General features: G+C 41.3%; 1 pseudogene across 1 annotated transcript; it reads left to right on the forward strand.

Annotated features, from left to right (window-relative positions):
- Positions 1-6692: 6692 nt before the first annotated feature.
- On the forward strand, positions 6693-9447 carry LOC148028648 (uncharacterized; annotated as a pseudogene). The gene is made up of 2 exons (XR_015692304.1): positions 6693-7114; positions 7217-9447. The product of XR_015692304.1 is annotated as an uncharacterized LOC148028648 (transcript).
- Positions 9448-10732: the final 1285 nt, after the last annotated feature.

The following is a 10732-nucleotide window of genomic DNA, read 5'->3' on the forward strand; positions in this document are numbered from 1 at the left end:
GTCTGATAACTGGGTTGTAGACCAATATTAGCATAAAGTGGGTTCACTGCCTCAATAGGCATCATTCTTGGTGGCCCTCTAGGCAAGCATCCTTGATAACTCGTGAGTAATCCATCCATTGCTTGAAAAACTGACCCACCACCAAAGTAACCAAGATAAGTAGCAAACCGAGGAGGAATAGTTTGCTATGCCACTTGCGCATAACTACCTTGACCATTCACTCCTTGATCCTATGCTTGTGCTTCTTGTTGCACTGAACCTATCTCCATGTTTGGTGTCTTTTCCTCATGCTCACACACATTAGAGGTTTGACTTTTTGAGTGCTCCATAGTATGATGTGATGACTCAGCATGAGAATCCTCATTATGCGATTTCAAAAAATTTTGCACCCGAGGATTCTTTACAAGCTGTTGGAAAGAGCCAACCATATTGAGGAGTTGTGCCATAAACAAGTCTTGTTTTTGCTCCTCATCCTGTGGTTCAATCTCAGTTCTAGAAGGTGCTGACACCTGTGCACCAATACTCTTTCTTCAGTGTCTATGAGCAAAAGAAGAACTCTCTTCTTCATGGGGGAGTTTTCCTTTGGCTTTGTTCATGTTTGCTATCTCTCTAGTCCTGTAATCTCTGTAAAACTTGTGTATAGGCTTTTCTCCCAAAACTGTCTGAGCTTAAATTCTTACAGAAAAGAATTCAAATCCCAGGGATGGAACCATGTAACCGGTCTATGACTCACATAAAGTGGTAGTTCCTTCAATTAACACTTGGTCTTTTCATACACACACACACACAAACAGATACCTCACTCCCTTGCTCAACACCAGATTGGCCTCGAAGACCGGCACCCCTTACGGTATTTCTTGATTAATTAAAAGTTGGAAAGTTATAAAAATGAAACGTTCCAAAATACATAACCTATGAACAATTGGTTTTCATATTTTCTAAGTAAATCCCAGTTGCATAACGACAGTACAACATGTCCAAAACAACATCCTTTTTAGGAAAGCATGTTCTGTGACCATAACTCAATAATTCATGTGCAGAATTACAGCCTGTAGAACTCTGTATTTACTGTTTTTTACTGTCCAGTATATCCAGAACATCCTTTTTAGGAAAGCATTTTCTGTGACCATAGCTCAATGATTCATGTGCAGAATTGCAGTTTGTAGAACTCTGTATGTACTGTTTTTTTACTGTCTAGCATATCCAAAACAACATCCCTTTTAGGAAAGCATTTTCTGTGATTATAACTCAATGATTCATGTGCAGAATTGCAGTCTATAGAACTCTGTATTTATTGTTCTTACTGTCCAGCATATCCAAAACAACATCCGTTTTATCTTGGCATCATTCCAGTAGTAAAGCAGTTCCACCAACAACACTAAAGTAGAGTTGAAAAACCTTGTTTCTTCTTCGATGGAATCAGCCCATCATGCAGAGCATTTCCTCTGAGAATAGAGAGAAAGTTAACCAGATGGAGCAAGCTCTACCTGGGTACATGAGTGAGAGACGAAGAAGTACTTTCCATAGCTGATGTACTTGCAACAATCTGCCCTCATCTCCTCAAAAATTCACTCTCCGATCTGCCCCTCATGCCTATTACGTTTTTTTAAAATGCTCTCTCTCTCTCTCTTTTGGGAATTTGTGCCACATGGCATACATGTAACAATTTTTCTATTTAAACCTTCCAGTCTACAATTCTCCATGATCGATGCAAAATTTGACCTCAGCATAGACTAGAGAATTAATCCTCGTGTAAAAACGAAGAGAATGATGTGAACAAATTCTGGGGTCCAAAAATAGTAACTCCCTAAATTTTAGGGATGGTGACCCCTTCATTCCTCAAGTTGTTTTGAGCAACTTTTATCATTGCAACCACATCAAAAAGTGTAATGTGGCTTAATTACGATGACTTTTATTCTGTGAGCATTCTTACACGTGCATCTTTTGTCTTGGCCAGGCTCATTGTCCTACACCATCTCCAGTGGCTAAGCACACAATCCCAAACCACTAGCATTCTATTCTTTAGTGCCCATTCAATATGGAACCGGTCCTAAGGCGCAGACAAACTATTAGTCCAATTTGTTCCAATGGCTGCCTCTTCTGGCCATGCAAAGATCCCGGCTTAATCCAAGAGAACCCTGGGGGTAAAAAGCAACAACAACTAAAGAAAAGAAAAATAAAGTATTTATATAAGTAAATAAGAAAAGCAATTGCAAAAAGTATCACCAGCTGGTGTCAGCTCCCGATCCTGCATACATGAGTCATCAAACAGTAATTAGTGTAAATAAGCTCAGTGTGGTGTGCTTGGTTCCTCCAAGAATGCCGCGGACCATCTTGTGGCTGCCACTCCTCAGGGACCCCCTCAATTCTTGCATCATGAAGAGTGTTACGAGCCCAACGAGAAGGAGGCCGGATCTTGCCTGGTCGCTCTCCATCTGCTGAAGTTTTTGGAAGGTCCATAGATGGTAGGGGAACAATCGGTGAATCCGATGGCTTGAAACTAAGCTCCTCATTCGAAGAAGAGTCCTCAAGAGGCATAGGATCCAAAGGAACAGTTGTTGGGGCCCAGCTATCATCGGGATCTCCAAAAAGAGGGTGTTCTTCACTCCCTTTGAGGCTAGAACTTCCACGAAGTGAACATTACGCTCGTGTAGACATCTCCCTTAACATAATCATACAATCGGTAGCCTTGAGACTGCGAGCTACAGCCCACAAACACCTATATTTTGAAAGACGCTTCAAATTTGTCACGATGTGTCTTCGGGATGTGAACATAGATATCACACCCAAAAAACGTAAAATAAGAAACATCTAGCTTGGACCGAAAGTACGCCTCATATGGAGTCATACCAACAACAACGGAAGTAGGGGAATGATTAAGGATGTGAATTGCAGTAGCCACAGCCTCAGCCCACAGACACAGAGGTGTCTAATGATGCTCCATCATGGTATGGGCCATCTCAATCACACTGCGATTCTTTCACTCCAAGATGCCATTCTCATGAGGGGTATTTGTATTGGCAGACTCCTGGTGAATACCACAATTTGCAAAAAAACAAGCAAACTCATTAGAAACAAACTCTCCGCCCTTATCCGATGGTAAGGTCTTCAACTTTTGGCCTGATCACTTCTCCTCAAAAAGCAACCAATCCTTAAAGTTGGAGAAAGCCTCTGACTTCATCTTCAAGAAATAAGCCCATGTCATCCAGTTGTAATCATTCACAATGAGTATAAAATACAAGCTCCTTTTAAGGGACTTTGTTCTCATCGGTCCACAAAGATCAGTAGAAACAAGCTCCAAGGGTGTTGAAGACCACCTTGAAGCCTTGTTGGGAACAACATCATGAGTTTGCTCTCCACGGATGCAGGATACACAAGAATGCTGGCTCACCACAATATTCAGCAAACCTCGAACAAGCTGTCTCTTTGACGCCTTTCGAAGGTAATCATAATTGAGGTGGCCAAACCGAGCATGCCAAAGCTCGGACTAAGTTTGTGAGGTAAGAAGAGGAGAAGTCAATGCAGAAGAAGACTGCAACTTGTAGACTCTATTCTCCTCATAACCTGAAGAAAGAACTTGTCTTATTCCTCGATCAAGAATTCGAAAAGAATCCACATCAAATTCGACCAATAGGTTGAGGGCACAAATCTTGTGCATCAAAAGAATATGGTACCCCAAAGCTGGCACATAAAGTACTTAGGATGTACGGGCATCACCATGTCCATTTGGAAGAAGATGCATGTTGCCCCGTCCTTGTATAGGAATAGACGAACTGTCACCAATGAGAATATGGCCATGTGAAGGCCGCAAATGAGCAACACATGCTGAAGGAGTCATGTACCAGGAGGTACCACTATCAATAATCAACTCACGAGTGTATGGGGCCATCAATGTAGCATCAGAAGTTGTCAGGGTGGAATCCTCAACCACCTCCATGTGGAGGAAAGTAGTTGATGAGGGAGCAGCAACCACTTCGGAATCCTTTGAAGATTTCTTCTTCTTCTCCTTGTCAGAGCAATCCTTCTTCCAGTGACCTGTTTTGCCACAAATGTGACATGTAGACTCCTTGTCCTTAGATTTGTCCTCCTTTCTTTGGTCCTTCCCCTTCTTCTGAGAGGACTGACCAAGGCCTCAGATTTCGAAGCATTGGTTCCTTCTAGTTGCTCCTCTTGGTCCAAGACCGTAGGAACTAGCTCTTTGCACTGAAGTGTCTTAGACCGCCCGGAAGCAATCAAGGTGGAATAAAAACCACTAAAGCAGGGCAGTTACTGTGGAAGAAGTGTTATTGCCATGTCTTCGGAAGTGACCACCTTCCTCGTGTTTTCAACCTGCATCTAAAGCTGCCTCAGCTTGTTGATATGCTCCCGCATAGAAGATGACTTGTTGACACTCATGGTCCACATCTATAGTTCCAGCGAAACTCGCTTCATGACGGTCATTCGATTGTACATTTGATCAATATCCAGCCATATCTCCTGGCCTACCGTCAAGTGCTCAATATGAGAGATAACAGTTGTAGTACATGAGAGAATGAAACGAGTGAATACGAGCTTTGAGTTTGTCTCAATGTGCTTGAGCCTTTGCCAACTCCATCTTATCACTAAAAGAGAGTCTGGACTCGTCTTGTGAAGAAGGATGATGAATGGCCTCCGTAACAAGCTCCACCAAATCATAGGACTCCAGGATAGCAAGATCATGATTCGCCAGATGTGGTAGCTCTCTCCATCAAGCTTTTGATCTGATGGAAGAGCTGGTAAGACGGGGGCACCTTTCGGTCCATGATCGCTTGGAACTTTGTCTCGGTCTCAGAAGACATCTTCACCTACAATGCCTGATAGAACACAAAGAGCAGCCCCCTATGACTGTGAAAATACAGCCTACTAGGGCTATGGTTCACTCGTCCTGCTCCTCCTTCACCCGTTGGAGGCGATGAAAAGGTAAAATGTGCACTTGAAGGCCCAAAATGCAGCCTTCTTCCTTCTTAAAGCAAAAAACAGTAGGAGCTTCAGCAAATCTTCTCCTTTCTCGCATGCCCACACTCGCCTCAGCCTTGTTCTGATGCACGGCCCTCTTGCTTGCACTTGAATGCTGAAAACACAGCCTTGTGTCGTGTTGAAATCTCCTCTTTAGATGGTTCCACCCTAGGTCAGTCCTTCAATGCTTTGATATCATGTCAGAGTGAAGCAATGTGGAAGCGAATGACCAAGACAAAGAGTGAACAGAGAGAGAAGAGAGAGAGAGAGAGAGAAAGAGAGAGTGAAATGCAAAAAATCTGCAGTGAAAAATGTTGTATAAGGATTACACAGGTACAGAGAGAATATCTATGTATGTCTCCACCTCGAAGATCTCAGTCCTAGCCTCGAAGACAGACCCCACGGTTTGTAGCATGAAATCTGTGAAAACAACTGATTGAGGCTGTTGAAAACAAAGCCTATAAATATGCTAGAAAAATGCCTTGAATAATGTAGGTTGGCTGCATTTAATGCAGCTGATTGTTGTTCGACTGCCTGCCATCAATTCTAAGCATCTTGAGGTGATTGTCAAACCCTAGTTTCTATTATAAATTAGGGTTTACAGAGAAGATTTTGCAATATCTTCGGCTTTGATGACTCAAATGGTTAGATTTTGTTGAGATAACTTGAGAGATGGGTGTAGGATGAGAGAGAATGCTTTAGAGAGAAATTTTAGAGTTTCATTGTGACAAAAGGTTGAAAAATTGTTGCTGCTTTGCTCAAATAGCCATGAAAGTTGTCACCTAAAGCTTAAGACCACTAGAAAGGCTGTTGTCCCCTCCTTTATGCTATTATCTACACTAGAAGGATTTTGGGTTTTCGTCACTTGCACTTGGAGGGCTCCAAACTATTGATACCTGCTGTAGGATTGGTCCCTAGTGCTTGCAAATTACGTTATTAGCATCTTCTTGCTCTTTGATAACCTCGTTCTCTCTCAAAATGGCTGGAATGGACTTCCACCAGCCCCCAAAAACGTTTTTCACACTTGCATGGGCAGGTTTTGCAAAGTGATAACCTTCTAATCCCTTTTTTCAACATTATCCGGCTTATTAAATTGATTTTCTGAACATTAAATCTGAAGATTAATTGAATAATCATTCTAGTGCCTAGAAAATAATTCCACCAACCAATAATTAAATTGGTTGGGCCAATTTGTTTTCCAAGTATCCCTAAGCAATTATTAGCCCTTAGATTGGCATTAATTAATTAATTAATGTCTAGTCCTCTAATGTGACTACTCAAGTTGAACCTATGGTTGGGCATGCCCAATTTAGGATGATTCTCTACAGTGGTTCCATAATTCTAGACAAGGTTACATCTTGTGGTTGACCAGCCCCAATTTTGGCGGCACTCTCTAGACGCCCATAGTTCTGGACTTGACATCTTACCCTATTACATTCTGACGTTATGTCTGAAGTTTTGTTCAATACAATATAACATTGAAGTAAAGTTCTAAGCAATACAATCATGTGGAGAATGTGACATTGAAGGCAAAAAATGTAAGATAGAAAGTCAGCAGAGGCTGAAGTGTATCATGAGTTCTTGCTCTTTACAGAGTCTACTCTTCAACCATCTCTCTGTTTAGCATGTTCTTTGGTTTATTTTCTGCATCATAGTTTGACACAATACTCAGGTATTGTTGCATATATGTAGATGTAAGTTTGGAAAGTGCGTATGCAGAGTTAAAAGAAATTGAAGACAGTGAGGAAATTGAACTTGGAATGCCCTTATCTATTTCCAACACACTGTCTGGTGCAGCTCCACTATGCCAAGTTCTCATTTCAGGAGTTCAAATGCTTAAAATCAAGCAGTTGGAGCTACTTGTGGAGGTGTTTCTTGCTGTATGTTACTGAATTTTACCTATAAACTGTCTTGTGTGTGCACACAAACTTGTGCCCACTTTTTGTTGAAGGGGTGGAGTATATTTGGAGAGGCAGATTACGGGGTAAAGATAGACCTGGCAGTTAATAAAATGTCAGAGAATATGGCAACCAAGCAAGAGAGAATTGAAATAGACACTAGCCTTCCTTTTGAATCTGTCAGGGCAGCTGTCAGCTTATTTGGTGAAAAAGTTGACTTGAACAAATCAAAACCTCCAGAGGTATTTCTTCAGTTTCAACTTCTCAAGCTTTGTGCATAGTCATCTCTTTGCCTATACAAGTTGATATTTTAAGTTATACTAACAGGAAAACTGCTGTGACAGAGACGCACTGAATTAATACTTGCTCAAGATGAATTGCTCAAGGCTAGAGAACAGTTGGCACTTGCAGAAAAAGCAAAAGAAAAAGCCTTAGAGGAGTTGGAGTTGACCAAAAAACAGTTGGAGAATTCAACACACAAGATGAAAAACGTAGATGGCATGACTGCACAGGATGGTGCGGACAATATTCAGAAAGGAGATAACGTTGAGCAATGTCTGGTCGAGGTAGAAGAAAAACATATTGTTTGGGAGACCCAACATAAATCCTCTTCTGTGAATCAGAGGACTGTGTCTGCTGATTTGGAAACTGCAAGACAAGAGTTGGCACATTTAAAAGAAGAGCTTCTTGGTTCTGTGGAGGAAAAAGATGCAATCTTGAAGCAAACTGAGGAGGCATTAAATACTGTGGATGTAAACACAAAGATGGCTGAAGATCTCAATAATGAAGTTGCAGGATTAAATGAGTCTCTGGTTCTATTGAAACTTGCTTGCATAGAAGCAAACAGGGATAAAATTGCTCTTCTGGAAGCAAAAGGAGGAGAGAAGGGACTGGCTACGAGGGATTCGAATGATTCAGCACTCGCAAAGAAAGAGTTGGAAAGGGAAAGTCTTCTTGAAAAGGAACTTGCAGCTATAACGACTGAGTTGAGAAAGCTACAGATGGATATTACGAGTGCAAAGGACAATGAAACCAAGGCACTGAATGCCAACAAAGAGGCTTCTGCCACTTTGGAAACTCTAAGATTGGACATTGAACGAACTAAAATGTCAGAGGAGACTGCTTCTTCTTCACTTCAATCACTATCTACTCAGCTGGAAGAAGCCAAGGATGCCCTGAAGAAGAGGTTAGAAAATGTAGCCTCCCTTGCAGCTGTGTTGGAATCATTGCAAGCAGAAGTGGAGCTAACAAAAAGAGAACTGACAAGTGTGAGAGAGAGAGAAGGTAATGCAACAGCAGCAGCATCTGTCCTTACAGGTGAACTTACAAAAATGAAGACAGAGCTTGCGGCTACAGTGGCAGCAGAAGCTAAAGCAGTTGAATCTATCTCAGACCTTTCCCAAGCATTTGAGCAAGTCAAAGCAGAAGCTGCAGAAGCGAAGGGTGAAGCAGAAGCTTTGGGTGAAGCGGCATTAAAAGCAAGAGCTGATGCAGAACAAGCTGAAGCAGCCAAGCAGAATGCAGAAAAATTATTGCAAACTGCTCTGGAGGAAGCTGAGGCAGCCAAGGTTGCTGAATCTGCAGCAGTTGCACAACTCAGGTCATTATCTTTGAAGACAAATGAGACTCGAGCTTCAGAAGTTGAAGCTGGTGCTGGAATAATAATCTCAAAAGATGAGTACGATTCTCTGCAGAGAAAGGTGCAAGAAGCTGAGGAGCTTGCTAACATGAGAGTGGCTGCTGCTATCGCCCAAGTTGAAGCAGTGAGAGCAAGTGAGCAGGAAATTTTACGCAAGGTAGCAATGGCATCTGAGGATATGGAGAGCCTGAAGAATTCAACCAAGCAGGCATTACAAAGAGCTGAAATGGCAGAGGCAGCAAAGTCGGCAGTAGAAAATGAACTGAAGAGACTGCGAGAGCGAGAACAAATGCAAAGAGAAAAAGAGGTGACAGTAAAATCAGGGAAGCTATCTTTTGGAAGTGGAGATGGAATGCTTTCTACGTCAGGCGCAAGAGCACCTTTGGTTGAATCCTCTATGAATGCTGTGAAATTTGAATAGGAGCCTGGCAGATGAAGAGACTGCAGCATTCAACAGACCTGCAGCACAAAAGAAAAAGAAGCCTTTTCTGGATTCCCTTGGATCATATCTGTCCATGAGAAAGAGCTTCTCTAACAAACCCAGTTAGAGCTTTAGAGTATTGATTCTGACAAGGCAAATAAATAATTCCTCAAGAGGCATGATGAGGTATCACACATGTACTACTATTTTGATCCTGAGATAATCGCAGGTGGGAAATAAGCTTTTCAAGAGTCGCTATAATTGTCACTCTTTGAAGGTGTCACTGACACAGGTTCCAAAACCCATTTCAAATAGTGTACATTTTTTAAATTGTGAAAATACCTTGTAACAAGTCAGAGTGTTGTAACATAAAGGTCAATGAATTTTTGTTCCACCTTACCAAGTTCTGTTTGTAAAGATACAACCATCAAGTATTGGCTATTAGTCATGGAGACAATGGAGTAGTGAAGTAATAGTACCAAGGAAAGTAATAAACCACTACACATATTCCTCTAAGGCTGGTTACACACCGCCAGTTTGTGCCCACTATCAAATTCAAGGAACTGGGCGTTAAGCCTTTACACAAAAAAACAACCCTTTGTTATCAAAAGTACATGTGTGGGGTAATGGTTAAGCCAATTGCCTTTCTTGCTAGTGGTGGGAGTTCAATCGAATCTTGCTTGGCCCACTGTTTCTTTTAATGAGAGTATATCTGTCATGTGGGTTGGGCGTGGATTGTGCATCTCAGATGGGCATACATTAGTATCCTAGAAAAATGAAGAAAATAGCACTCTTCTCATCCTCTCCTCTCAACATAAAAGTGGATGTTGTACTCCTCCCACCCCTCACAATGCTCTTTGATGGAAATGAAAATCAAAACCCCGTTTCTCTCTTTAGTGTTCAATAAGATGGCGGGAGCCTTCTTGAGCCACTGTGCTCCTAGCAAAAAGAGGATGCATTATGCCATTGAAGGACATGATGCCCAAATATACCATGTGTTATAAAATAATTTAGCTCTAAAAGATATGTAGTGCACTTCACTCATTCGATGATCTCAAAGAAAGGATGGATGCAAAGATCATGTGCCTAGCCTACTCTTCTATTTATGCTCTATGCATTTGTGCTTACCCAAAGGTTTATTGTTTAAGTCAAAGTTATTTATCACTCAGTAACTCACCTCTCACTTGATAGAGGAATCTACATCTATTCCCCTTTACACCCACTCTTAAGAACTCAAGATAATGATTTGAATACATCCCAGGGGTTCACCTTATAAAACATGTAAGATACCATGTGAGTTCAAAAGAAAGTGTACTATATTTAAAAAATTTACATGATTATATTTACAAAAGGGATTTTTAAATTACAACTTGAAAAAAATCTATAAGTTTAGTAAAGTAAAATGGGTTATTTTAATGTCTTATAGCATGTAAAGTACGGATATCTCTTAATATCCTTTGAACATATGTTATATAGATGATTTTTTATAGGTGGATTCCCTAGGGAATACATGAATCTCTCTCATAGTCAATGTAGACTGATATGGCTCTCAACTTAGCCTTCCACGTTACTCTCTAACCCCACAGTTTGTAATAATGAGTGTATGAAATTTTCTTTCGAGTGCTATATCATGTATGTATAATGATGGTGTTCACTCTTGTGCATGTGCATCTAAGTTTACTAGATATAGCCCCAATGGGCCTCATGTCATGGAGTGCATTTGATGGTCCATGTAAGTGCATCTCCCCCACCCCCCTCCCTCTCGACATGGAACTATTTGAAAGGAAGGGGTATATGACG

The sequence above is a fragment of the Lygodium microphyllum genome, chromosome 11 (assembly GCF_053477565.2).
Source record: "Lygodium microphyllum isolate KBCC chromosome 11, Lygodium_microphyllum_v1.1.10, whole genome shotgun sequence".
NCBI lineage: Eukaryota > Viridiplantae > Streptophyta > Polypodiopsida > Schizaeales > Lygodiaceae > Lygodium > Lygodium microphyllum.